Source organism: Chiloscyllium punctatum, chromosome 7 (genome assembly GCF_047496795.1).
Source record: "Chiloscyllium punctatum isolate Juve2018m chromosome 7, sChiPun1.3, whole genome shotgun sequence".
NCBI classification, from domain to species: Eukaryota; Metazoa; Chordata; class Chondrichthyes; order Orectolobiformes; family Hemiscylliidae; genus Chiloscyllium; species Chiloscyllium punctatum.
The window spans coordinates 40,091,133-40,104,210 of NC_092745.1; the positions used below are offsets into that span (position 1 = coordinate 40,091,133).

At 44.7% G+C, this 13,078-nt stretch overlaps 1 long non-coding RNA gene across 1 annotated transcript in view; it reads right to left on the reverse strand.

Moving 5' to 3' along the window:
- LOC140479452 (uncharacterized) overlaps positions 1–13,078 on the reverse strand; it is an 841,377-nt gene that overhangs the window by 760,972 nt on the left and 67,327 nt on the right. The window lies entirely within an intron of this gene.

Below are 13,078 nucleotides of genomic sequence, written 5' to 3' on the forward strand. Positions count from 1 at the left end.
TAATCTTTTTGCCCTTCAGCAGGTTCCCTCTCAAACTTCACTGCTCCAAGAAAAAGAATCCTGGCCTTTCCAATCCTTCCTCATAGCTCACACCCTCCTGGGAAATCTTTGCACCCTCTTGAGTACAGTCATATCCTTCTCATAATTTGGTGACCAGGACCTGTCTGCATGTCTATCTATCTCTTTCACTGGATTGCCTTTACTCTTTGTCTCACACCTACTCTGTCTCTCTCTCTGTCTCTCTCTCTCTGTTCGAACTCTCTGAGTCTCACTGTCTCATACTCTATCTTGCTCTATCTCTATTCTTCAACCCCACCATCTCTGCCTCTCTCTACCACTCTCTCTCCCCCTTTTACTCATCTTACACTGCCTGAGACTCTTTATCCCGCTCTCTCTCACTTTCACACCCTGTCCTTCTATGTCACTCTCGCCAACAATCTCTCTCTGTCCCCCTCTCACTCACTCTGTCTCCCTCTCTCTGTATTGCTCCAGCTCTACCTCACGAATGGATGTTAACCCTTGACAGCAGGAGTATGTCTACTCCGAGAATAAAGCCCCATTTCCCACATTGACCAGGGTTTGGCCTCTCTCAGGAAGATGGTCAGATTCTTGTGAAATGAAGGGCAATTCTGTGCTGTTGGCCTATTCTTACTGGTGACTGGTTTGTACACAAACCTCATTCCATGAAAGCCCAGCAGAGACAGGACATCCTCAGGCCATCAGTGTGAGCTGGAGGGATAGGACAGGTTCTGACCCATTGACCCATCCTGTCCATTCACAACACATTCCAATCCTTTCCCCTCACCTTCCCCTTCCATTGTTAAGCTCCAGTTTTACTGGTATAAGGATTGGACTTTCACACATTTACTATAGAAAGGAAATGGGCCTCACACTCACTACGGTATTCATGTCCCACTGGATTGTCCAGTGGAGACCAGTAAGCATGGAATTTATTCCCACTGATCTCTCCAGTAGAGACCATTAAACATCGGCCTCTTTGCCACTGGAGCCTCCAATGGAGACCAACAAAAATCGGTCTATTTCCCACTGAATACTCCAGAAGAGACTAGTTAACATAGACCTTGTTCCTGCTGGGCCTTCCAATAGAAACCAGGAGAGAAAGGCCTCCATTTCTTTAACTCTCCAGTCCAGATCAGTAAATATGGACCAGCTTCAAATTGGACCCTCCAATACAGACCAGTAAACATGTTACACTTTGTAACTGGATCCTCCAATACAGACCAGGAAACAAGGAGGATATCATTGCCTTAGCAAGATTGAACTTCGGAATGAGGAGCAGGAATAGGTAATTCAGCACTTCAAGCCCGTTTGCTCTTTCACATGATCATGGCTGATCTTAACCTCCTCTCCACTTTCCAGACTGCTCCCAATTGCCCTCTAGCCTGCTTTTCATCAGAACAATATCTGTTTCTTTCTTAAATCTGTTGATTGATTCTGCCTCTACTGTACTTGAGGAAGAGGGGGAGTGGGGAGGGGGATGGGAGAGCTGGGGGGTGGGTGTTGCGCACTGACTTCAACAGATTCGCAACCCTCTGAGAGAAGTAGTTGGAATGGAACAGATTCCATACAGTCTGGAACCAGGCCATTCAACCCAACAAGCCCACACTGAACCTTCAAAGAGGATTCCACCCAGAGCCAATCCGGAACCCTTTCCCTGTAACCCACATTTCCCATGACTAATGAATCTAACCTGCACTTTCCTGGACACTGTGGCTAAATTAGCAGGGCCAATCCTCCGAATGTGGACATCATTCGACTGTGGGAGGAAATCGGAGCACGCAGATAAAACTTTCACAGACAGGGGGAGAATGCACAAACTCCATACAGTCGCCCGAGGGTGGAATCGAACCTGCATCCCTGGCACTATAAGGCAGCAGTGCTAACCACAGCACCACTTCACCCCAGTTTTAAGCATACCTCCTCTCACTCTATATCTGTGACCTATTGTTCAAGACTGGCCCACAAGAGGGAACATCTGTTCCATGCCTGCCCAATCAATCCATTTTGCATCTTACATACTTCACTCAGATTCTCCCTTCATACGACTGAATTCCAGCGATTACAAAATCTAGCTCTTCAACTATTCCTCATATGACAGCCCTTTCATGCCAGGGATCAGTCTGGTGAACATCCTCTGAACTTCATCCAGTGCCACCATATCCTTCACCAAGGAAGGAGACCACAACTGGACACAATGCTTCAGATGTGGTCTCACCAATGCCTCATAGAATTGTAACAATATTTCTTTATTTCTGTAATCCAGTCCTTTTATATTAAATACCAAGATTCCAATTGCTGCAAGAAATGCCAACATTCCAATTCCATGGGACTCAATTGGAACCTCTAACAGAGATCAGGAAACATGTGCTTCCATCCCACTGGAATGTCCAATGGACATCAATAAGCCTGGGCCTCTTTCCCACTGGACCCTTCAGTATTGGAGCTTCAAATCCCAAATACTCTTCATCACATAGGTCTCTTATTTCAAACTCCACAACATTGTCCTTCTCTGCTCTGCATCAGCCCCTAGACCACAGAAACTCTTATTCCTGCTCATCCCACCTCCAAACTCCATCATTCTGATGTCCTCTCTCAGCTTACTCCATCTGTGCTCCATAAAATCCAAATTGTGTGAAATGAAGTGGCCCCTTCCCTGTCTCACACCAAGGAGGAGATGGACAGATTTGATATTAGTAATTAGTTGAAAGTTTACGGAGAGTGGATGTGGTCAGAATTGGTCAAATTGATGACGGCTCCTGCAGTTGAATATCCTGCTGGCAGGCTCGAGCCTTTTCCACACAGAATGGAGACGTGTGTATGGTAGGAATATATTGTACAGCTCCACAGAACTAAACCTCAGCATCAGATGTCCCTCAGGAGGTGAGAGAGAATGTTCAGGGTCCTGAGCGCCATTTCCCAGACCAGGCAGTTTGCCTCCCAGTGAATGAATGAGGTGCCAGTTTGGAGCCCAGGTTAGGGGCAGTCTCTACTGTGGACCCAGGTCTACAAGGGGCAGCTGGAGATCGAGCTGAAAAGGAAAGATTTGCTGTGTTATTGGGAGAGAGGGTGGCAGTGGGAATAATTGGATCACTCACAGACACGATGGGCTGAATGGCCTCCTCGTGGGCGAGGGGGAGCAGATTTAGGACTGAATAGAGAAGGAACTTCTTCACCCAGAGGGTTGTGAATCGATGGAGTTACCCGCCCAGTGAAGTGGTTGAGGTTTCCTCATTAAATGATTTTCAAGCGAAGGCAGGTAATTTTTTGAACAGTAAACGAATCAAGGGTTTTGGTGAAAAGGTGGGTAAGGGGGAGCTGAGGCCAGGAAAAGATCAGCCATGATCTTACTGAATGGCAGAGCAGACCGAGAGGCCGGAGAGCCTGCTCCCGCTCCTAGTTTTAATGTTCTTATGTGCTGTCAGATTCCAGGGAGTGCAGACAGTTCACAGTTTTTCCCCATCTCAGTAACAAATGTTCAGCTGCTCCGAGCTCCTTCTTTCACTTCCTCTTTTGGTGAAGTTTCAACCTTGCGATCTCACAGTCTTTGCAGTTATTTTTTACACTGGGGCTTTCTGCTGTGGTCAGAATCTCTCAGAATAAGTGTCCAATCAGTGACAATCACAGCAGCTCAGAGCAGTCAGGACTGAGGAGCCAGGCTCACTGGGAAACACATTGGGAAGATTAGAGCCATCCTCTTCAGCTCCCGGTAAAAACTCCATCCCTCTCCCTGAGCACTGTCTGCTGCTCAACCAGACTCTTCACAAAAACAGAATACCTCAGCAGATCCGGTCGCATATGGGGTAAGAAATCAGAGTTAACCTTTTGGGTCAAATGACCCTTCTTCAGAACAGTTCTGAGAAGATTCACTTGTCCCAAAATGTTAACTCTGCTTTCTCTCCACAGATGGTGCCAGACCTGCTGAGCTTTTCCTGCAATTTCTGTTTTTGTTCCTCATTTGCAGCATCTGCAGCTTTTTCAGCTTTTATTAAAGTACCAGATTCCTTACAATCTTGGCCTCATCTTTGAGGTTGATCTGAGCCCCAAATCCTCCCCATCACAGAGATCACTCACTGAAATCTTGGTCATTTCTTTGGGACGCCAAACGTGATCATACTAATGTCCTGGGCCACATCACGGCCACTGCCCTCTGTAAACGTCAGCTCATCCCAAACTGTGCTGGTCGTATCCGAGCTCGCAACAAATCCCATCTCTATCCCCCACTGTCCTCACTGACCTACACTGGCTCCCGGTCCAACAACACCTCGATTTTCAAATTCTCGTCCTTGTTCTGAAGTCCCTCCTTGTCCATCCACCCTCCCCATCTCTGTAACCTCCTCCTAGCTGCCTCTCTCAGTGTGGTCAGCAATCTTGGATATATGGCTCTCTGTTCCTTCATCCAAGTCATTGAGAAATATTGTGAAATGCTAAAGTCCCAGGATGGATCCCTGGGCACACCATTATTCACCTCTTGCTCATTGGAAGACACACACATTATTCCCTCACTCTGTCTCCTATCTCCAATCTAATTCCTAACTCAAGGCAAATGTTTTTCTCTAATTCAATATGTTTCCCCGTTGATGAACAGTCTCTCAAACAGTGAAAGTCGGAGCAGGAATAGGCCATTCAGCCCTTCGAGCCTGTTCTGCCATTCAATATGATCATGGCTGAGTATCCAAATCAGTTGCCTGTTCCTGCTTCCTCCCCATAACCTTTGATCCCTTTCATTCTAAGAACTGTATCGTGCCCTTTCTGGAAAACATTCTGTGATTTGAGCTGAACTACTTTCAGTGACAGAAACTCCTCCAGGCTTCCTGTAGAATGAAAACATTTCTCTCCATATCAGCCCTAAATGTCCTTTCCCGTATCCATAAACTTGAATACTTGATTCTGGACTCCCTCGTCATCAGGAACATCCTGACTTGTCCTGTTAGGATTTTCGAGTTTTCAGTGTGACTCCCCTCAATCTTCTAACCTCCAGTGAATATAATCCGAACTGATCCAGTTTCTCATCAGATCTAAGTGCTGTCTTCCCAGGAATCAGTCTGATAAACCTTCACCGCCCAGCCCCCACAGCCAGAACATCATTCCTCAGATAAGGAGACCAAAACTGCACACAATACAATCATAAAATCACACAGCACAGAACAGGCCCTTCGGCCCATTGTACCTGTACCAGTCAAACCACACTAAACCTGCAATCATCCAACTTTCCAACACAAGGCCCATAGCTTTAAACGTTATGATATTTCAAGGGTTCATCCAAGTACTTTTTAAACGTCACCTCAACTACCAGCCCAGACAATGCATACCAGACCCCCATCACCCTCTGGGTGAAAATCTCCTCTTCAAATCCCCGCTGAAGCTCCTGTCTTTCACATTGAATGTGTGCCAACTCTGAGTAAGGGGAACAACTGCTTTCTATTCACTCTGTCCATTTCCCTCATACCTCTATCAGGTCCCCTTCAACTTTCTCTGCTTCAAGGAAAACAACCCAAGTTTATCCAACCTCTCTTCATCACTGAAATGCTTCATCCCAAGCAACATCCTTGTGAATATCCTCTGCAACCCTTCCAGTACAATCCTATCCTTCTGATCGCGTGGTGACCAGAACTGCACACAGTACTCCAGCTGTGGCCTAACCAAAGTTCTGTATAGCTCCAACATATCTGACCTGGTCTTCTCATCTGTGCCTGAAATGATATAGGCAAGTGTTCTGTCTACCTTCATAAATACTTTATTTACCTGTTACATCTTCCAAAGTTCATCACCTCACATTTATCAGGGGTTAGTTCCATCTGACTCTGATCTGCCCATCTGACCAATCCAGTTAGATCCTCCTGTAACCTAAGACCTTCTTCCTCACTGTCAACCATCTGCCAAACCTCGTATCATCTACAAACTCAGTCATCATCCACTCACCCCCACCCCTCACCTCTCACAATCTCTTTTTTCTTGTTTCAATACATCCTGAACAATAAGGGACCCAGCACTGATCCCTGAGGTATCCCACTGCACACTGGGCCCAGTCACACAAACAACTTTCTGCCTCCACCCACTGTCTCCTGTCACTGAACCAGTTTTGTTTTGAATATTTCAGGTGTGGTCTCACTAAGGCCCATACAATTACACCAAGACATCCCTGATCCTGTACTCAAATCCTCTCACTTTTAAGGTAACATATCATTTACCTTCTGCACTGCCTGCTGTACCTGCACGCTGACTTTCAGTGACTGGTATACACGGACACAGGCATCTCTGCATCTTCTTCACAGCTCCCCCTCCCACCCAGCTTTGTGTCATCTGCAAATTTGGAGATATTACTCTTACGCTCCTTCAACTAAACCATGAACAAATGTTGTGACTAGCTGGATCCAGGCCTGTGGTACCCTTTCAGAAAAAGGCCTGTTTTTCTTTTACTCTTTGTTTCTTGCCTGCCAACCAATTCTCTATCCATCTCAGCACACTGCCCCCAGTCCCATGAGTCTTACTTTCATACGCTAGTTTCTACTGTGGGACTTAATAAAACCTTCTGAATGTTCCAGATAAACCACATCCATTGGCTCCCCCTTGTCAAATCCGCTCAATTCATCCTCAAACAATTCCAGTCAATTTCTCAAGCATGATTTCCATTTCAAAAACCATGTTGACTCTGTCTAATCCTGTCACCATTTTCCATGTGCTCAGTGATTAAATCTTTCACAACGGACTTGAGTATTTTCAAAATACCAATGTCAGGCTGACGGGTCTAAGATGCCCAGTTTTCTCTCTCCCTCCCAATTTAAACAGTGATGTTACATTCGCAAGTCACTGGGAACTGTTCCAGAATCTATATAATCTTGAACATCAATGGTTCCAAACATTTTGGGCAATTCCTAAAATAATCTGAAATGTAGGTTATTGGTCCCTGCGGATTTATCAAACTTTAATCCCATAGATTTTCCAAAACCATTTCCCGAATACAACTAATTTTCTTCAGTACTGCTCTCAGTTTATACCCTGTCTTCCCGACATGTTTCAAATGTATTTGAGTTTTCCATTGTGTACAAAGATCCAGAATGCAGAAAAGGCAGAAATTTCCTTGGCTCTTGTCAGCGGTACTTGTCAATATACTTTCATCAAATCAATTTTCGATAGGAACGACGCACCACCCACCATTTCAATGCAATCTTCTGACCTGGCAATAGGATACAAATCCATCTTTGTGACTACATTCACTTTCCTATAGTGTACACAGAATCGAATTGAAACATCTGGCTGAGGAACCAAACAGGAAAACTCCAATTACTCTTACAATTCAATCAGGGGACCCTCTCTCGTTTGTGATCAGTAATTTGCTGATTTTTAGGTGGTTTGAATCATCCCCACATCCCGAGTTCTGCAAATAGACTTATTTTAAAATGTGAAATAAAGGCAGTAGCCAGGTTCATTTATTCAATACAAAAGATAAGTATAATACAAGAACAAATGCCAATGTAATAAACAGTGAAATTAAAACGATCAATGATACTGACGACAATAATGAAATACACTGTCAAAGTAAACACTTGTAGAAGTGTTACTAATTTACACACAGGACGGTAATTAAATGCAGGATAAAATTAAACACTGGTTAAATACTGTTAGAAGTTTGAGTTAAAATGTGTGGTGCTGGAAAAGCACAGCAGGTCAGGCAGCATTTGAGGAAAACAAGAATTGATGTTTTGGGCATAAGCCCTTCATCAGGAATGTTGAGGCTGTGGGATGGGGGCTGAGAGACAAATAGGAGGGTGGGGGTCGGGATGGAGGGAAGGTAGCTTGGAAGGTGATAGGCAGATACAGGTGAGAGGTGATAGTTATAGAGGGGAGGGTGGAGTGGATAGGTGGGAAGGCTGATTGGAGGGTTGGATGTGGGTTGAGGTGGACGAAGGTGAGATGAGGAGACTGGTGAGGTCGATGTTGATGCCATATGATTAAAGGTTCCCAAGGCAAAAGATAAGTCATTCTTCCTCCAGTCATTGGATAGCTTGGATTTGGCAGTGGAGGAGGTCCAGCATGTCTTTGCATGCCTTTGGCAGAGTGAGAGTGGGAGTTGAAGTGGCCGGTCACAGGGTAGTGGGGTTATTTAGTGCGTGTGTCCCAGAGATGTTCCCTGAAACATTCTGTGTGTCCTCCACTGTCCCCCTCACCACATTCCTGATGAAGGGCTTATGCCCACAATTTCATTTCTCCTGTTTGTCGGACCTTTTCCAGTGCCACACTTTCCAACTCTGATCTCCAGCATGTGCAGTCCTCACTTTCTACAATTATAAGCGAAACAGTTTTGATCACAGAAACTTTAATCAGGCTTCCTACCCTTGGGGTCCGAATGCACTGTCACCACCCACCATCCCCTCCCTGCGAGCTCAGAGGGAAACCTTCGGGTCTCAGAATTTTCAGCTCACCACTGAGGAAAGTACAGGTTTAAAATGTGTCCTTTTGCTGAGGTTCTCACCGTCGGTTCTCTTGGCTCAGAACAAGCCTGTGTCTGGAAGGTCTTGTTCAGAGAGCGTTTGGTTTGTGTTCCCGCTCTCGGGTGTCATTTGTTACAATGATGCTCTTGGTTTGGTGTCTGGATTCAGCTTCTGTGTTCGGCCTCTGTGTTTCTTGGTTCTAAAGCTGCTTGTTGGTTGTGTGTGTTAGTAGTCCAAGTTGTAAAATTTAGTTTCAGCCAAGAGAATGTGTTCTGGTTGGTGTCCCTTTCAGAGTTGAGGTGTGAATTGGAATTCCAGGCAGAACAATAGTTCCAGGCAGCCATTTTTTACAAAAAATCGGGTTTTTGATGATAGTGACTTTTGCTCAATCCAACACAAGAGAACTCCAATTACTCTGACAGTTCAATCAATTGATTCTCCAACAAGTCTTGAGCTTCATTTGTTACTTTGACTTGTTTCTCTGGTTTTAATCAAAATGGGTTTTATTTTATTGGGTCTGAATAACCTACATCCACATCATGTTCGATTTAATCTGGCACACCTAAGTGTATCTTTTTAAGACCATGTATCAGTGCAGAGTTAGGCCATTCAGCCCATCATGTCTGCTCTGCCATTCGATCATAATTGATTTGTTTGTCAACCCCATTCTCCTGCCTTCTCTGCATTTCCCTTGATCCCTTTACCAATTAAGAATCCATCTGTCTCTGTCTTAAACATACTCAACGACTTGGCCTCCACAGCATTCTGCGGCAATGATTAATCCACAGATTAACCACTCTCTGGATGTAAAATCTCTTCCTCATCTCGGTTCCAAAGGATGGTCCCTTCACTCTGAGGCTGTGCCCTCAGGTCTCAGTCTCTCTGCCAAGTGGAAACATCTTCTCCATGTCTACTCTATCCAGGCCTCTCAGTATACTGTATGTTTCACTGAGATTTCCCCTCATCCTTCCAAACTCCATCGAGTACAGACCGAATACAGGCTCCAACCACTCCTCACACAAACTTCTTTGTATTCTCTGAGCAATCTCACTCTGTCCCTCTGTTGATCTTCCTCCAAATGCAAAAATACAGTTTTTGAATTCTCTAATATCCCTGAATTTGTTCACCTCATAGAAGGAAGTTCACTTTGGAAATTGTCCAATTGTCTTTGGATCTCATGCTTTTTCTCATCCCCTCCTCCATTATACTCACTACCTGACACATCTGGACATGACTGAATGGTTACTCAAAAACTGGGAGAGGAATTAAGGATGTTGTTTCAATCACATGTTGAGGTTTACATTTAACTTGACAAGTGCTTTAAAAAATTTATTCATTTTGAGTAATGTGAGCATCACTGCCATTTGTTGCTTATCCCCAGTTGCCCAAGGCCAGCATTCATTTCTCATCCCTAATTCAACTCTTTTGTCCATGTATGAACCAATCTGTAATGAAGCCAGGAGCTGAGTGACCCTGGTGGAATCCAAACTGGGAATCACTTGAGCAGGTTATTGCTGAGCAGGTGCTGATTGATAGCACTGTTGATGACACATTCCATCACTTTCCTGATGATCGAAAGGAGACTGATGGGGCGGTAACTGGCTGGCTTGGATTTGTCCTGCTTTTTATGTACAGGACATAGTTGGGCAATTTTCCACATTGTTGGGCAGATGCCAGTGTTATAGCTTTCCTGGAACAGCTTGGCGAGGGAAGTGGCAAGTTCTGGAGCACAACTCTTCAGTATTATTACCAGAATGTTGTCAGGGCCCATAGCCTTTGCTGTACCCAGTGCCCCCACCATTTCTTGATAACATGTGGAGTGAATTGAAATGACTGAAGTCGGTTGTCTTTAATGCTGAGGATCACTGGAAGAGGCCAAGATGGATCATCCACTCAGAACGTCTGGCTGACGATTTCTGCAAAAGTTTCAGCCTTATCTTTTGCCCTGATGTGTTGGACTCTTCCATCATTGAGGATGGGGATATTTGTGGAGCCTGCTCATCCAGTGAGATGTTTAATCATCCACCAGCACTCATGACTGGACGTGACAGGACTGCAGAGCTTAGACCTGATCCATTGGTTATGGGTTGTCTAATACTGTTTGTCAATTGCTGCTTGTGCTGCTTGGCATGCAAGTAGTCCTGTTTGGTGGTTCCACCAGGTAAATACCTCATCTTGGTAAAAACAATGACTGCAGATGCTGGAAACCAGAGTCGAGATTAGAGTGGTGCTGGAAAAGCACAGCAGTTCAGGCAGCATCCGAGGAGCAGTAAAATCGAAATTATGGGCAAAAACCCTTCATCAGGTATACAGGAATACCTCATCTTGGTGAATGACTGGTGCTGCTCCTGGTATGCCCTCCTGAATTCTCCATTGAACTAGTGTTGATCCCCTGGTTTGATGATAATGGTCGAGTCGGGATGGGCACAATTCTGCTGCTGCTGATGCCCCACAGTACCTCATGGATGCTCAGTCATGAGTTGTGAGATCGGTTGTAAGTCTGTCCCAGTTAGTACGGTGATAGTGCCACACAACACGATGGAGGCTATTCTCAATGTGAAGATGGGTGTTGGTCTTCACAAGGACTGTGCGGTGGTCACCCTTACTGATACTTTCGTGGACAGATGCATCTGTAGCTGGCAGATTGGTAAAGATGAGTTCAAGTATGATACATTTATAAAACTGCGCCACATCTTTATATAATTTTTGGTCTATAAAACACCTGATTCTGGATGCCTGTGGACAGTTGGACAATTTCCAAATCCCTATGGTCCTGTCATGGAACTCTGGTGTGCTCCTCACAATATCTCCTTATGATAGCTGGGTGGTACCACTAGCCAATGTCTAACCAACTATTCTTCATCTGGGGGTCCATGGAGGGGGCGGGGCGCGGGGGTGTCTCCACTTTCTCATCAGTGCTCCATTCTGAAGATAATACCATTCTGAAACCCCTCCAGCCTCGACCTCAGTATGAACTTACAGTGCTCATTTATTTCATTCGGGATCTGCTTTTTGGATCTGCTGTAATTTGGGACATCATAGCAAACACTCCACCTGGATTATCTTCACCCTTTCGGAAAGTTTCAGCGATCGTTTTACTTGCTGTGATGTCACATTAGCCCTTATTGATGGATTTTGTTTAACCATTGCCCTGGTTACCTCACACGAAGGAGAGAGAACAGGAACCTGTTCCTATCATTAATCTGTTTCTTGGCCCTCCTTTGGACATTCTGCAATCATCGGGGAAGATACTGCCTTTAATCCTGACAAAACATTCCCCAGAAGGAAATCAACTCCCTCAACAGGGAATGTTTTCCCCACTCTGACAATTACGTCTCCTGATAACAAATCACATTCCAGTTGTACTTTTCAAGTGGAAGTGGAATATATTCTCCACCAATCCCATTGATGAACACCTTAGAATCCATCGAGCTCTCTGGAGGGAAAATCAATTCTTTCTCCAGTAAAAGTGATTGTGTTGCCCCTGTATCTCTCAGTTTGATTCTGGGTTTAGCTGAAGAAAAAGGAGTCACCATTCCTTTTGATAAAAGTCCTATCCACCTCTCATCTACCTTCCAACTTACTTTACTAATGACAGAATTCACCTCCAGCCTTTTTGTTATAGTTACAGCTACAACCTGCTCCATGGGATTATCTGTTTGCATTCCCTCCTTTGACTCATTTTTAAAAACTCCTATAAATCTCCTGGGTCTACCTCACAGCTTGCAACATTCCATACGCACATGGCTCACCTTATTCCAAGAGAATCATTTAAACTTCTGATCATCACTTCCACCCACAGCAATTTCTCAATCTGAAGAGTAGTTCTCGGGCTGTTCCCTACTGTCCATTCTCTCCTCTGGCTACCTGCCTTCCACACACTCTCCCAATTTTTATTTTTCTGCCATTTTGGGCCTGATGGGAATAAGGTTTCTGGATTGATCTCCCATCATGTGACTTCTCCACCTCCTGATGCTGCTTGGCTTGTTGTGCTCTTCCAGCCTCCTGTTTGTCTGCTTTGGATTCCAGCATCTGCAGGATTTTGGCTTTAATGAAGTCTATAATCATTAGCCATTCTCGCTGCTTGTCATGCTGTTGTTCCCCTTCATGAATTCTGATTCTAGAAGGGAAAGTAGTTTTAAATCCTTCTCAGAGAATAATTTCTCCAACAACATTGTAAATGTTCTCAGCCTTTAATGCTCTTTTCCACCTGTCAACATTATTTTGCTGAATTCTCTCAAACTCAGTCGAAGTTTGTGGAGACTGTTTCTGTAAGTTCTGAAACATCTGTCTGTATGTTTCTGGGATCAATCCATATGTGCTTTTCACCATTTAACTTCCTCGTGATCCTGAGAATGTTCCTCTCGCAGCGATATAGAAACTTCTTGTGCTTCCCAAGTTCATTTTGCATGGGCAAGGTCCATTGTTTTTCCTCACCTCACTTGTTTAAATATCTTCTCAAAAGACATGAAAAATGCCTCCTTCTCTTCATAGTCACAGAGTCATACAGCAAACAAACAGGCCGTTCTGCCCACCATGTCAATGCCGATCAGTAAACACCAAACTGCACTAATCCCATTTACCTGCACTTGGTCCATAGCCTTCCATGCCCTGGCATTTTATGCTCA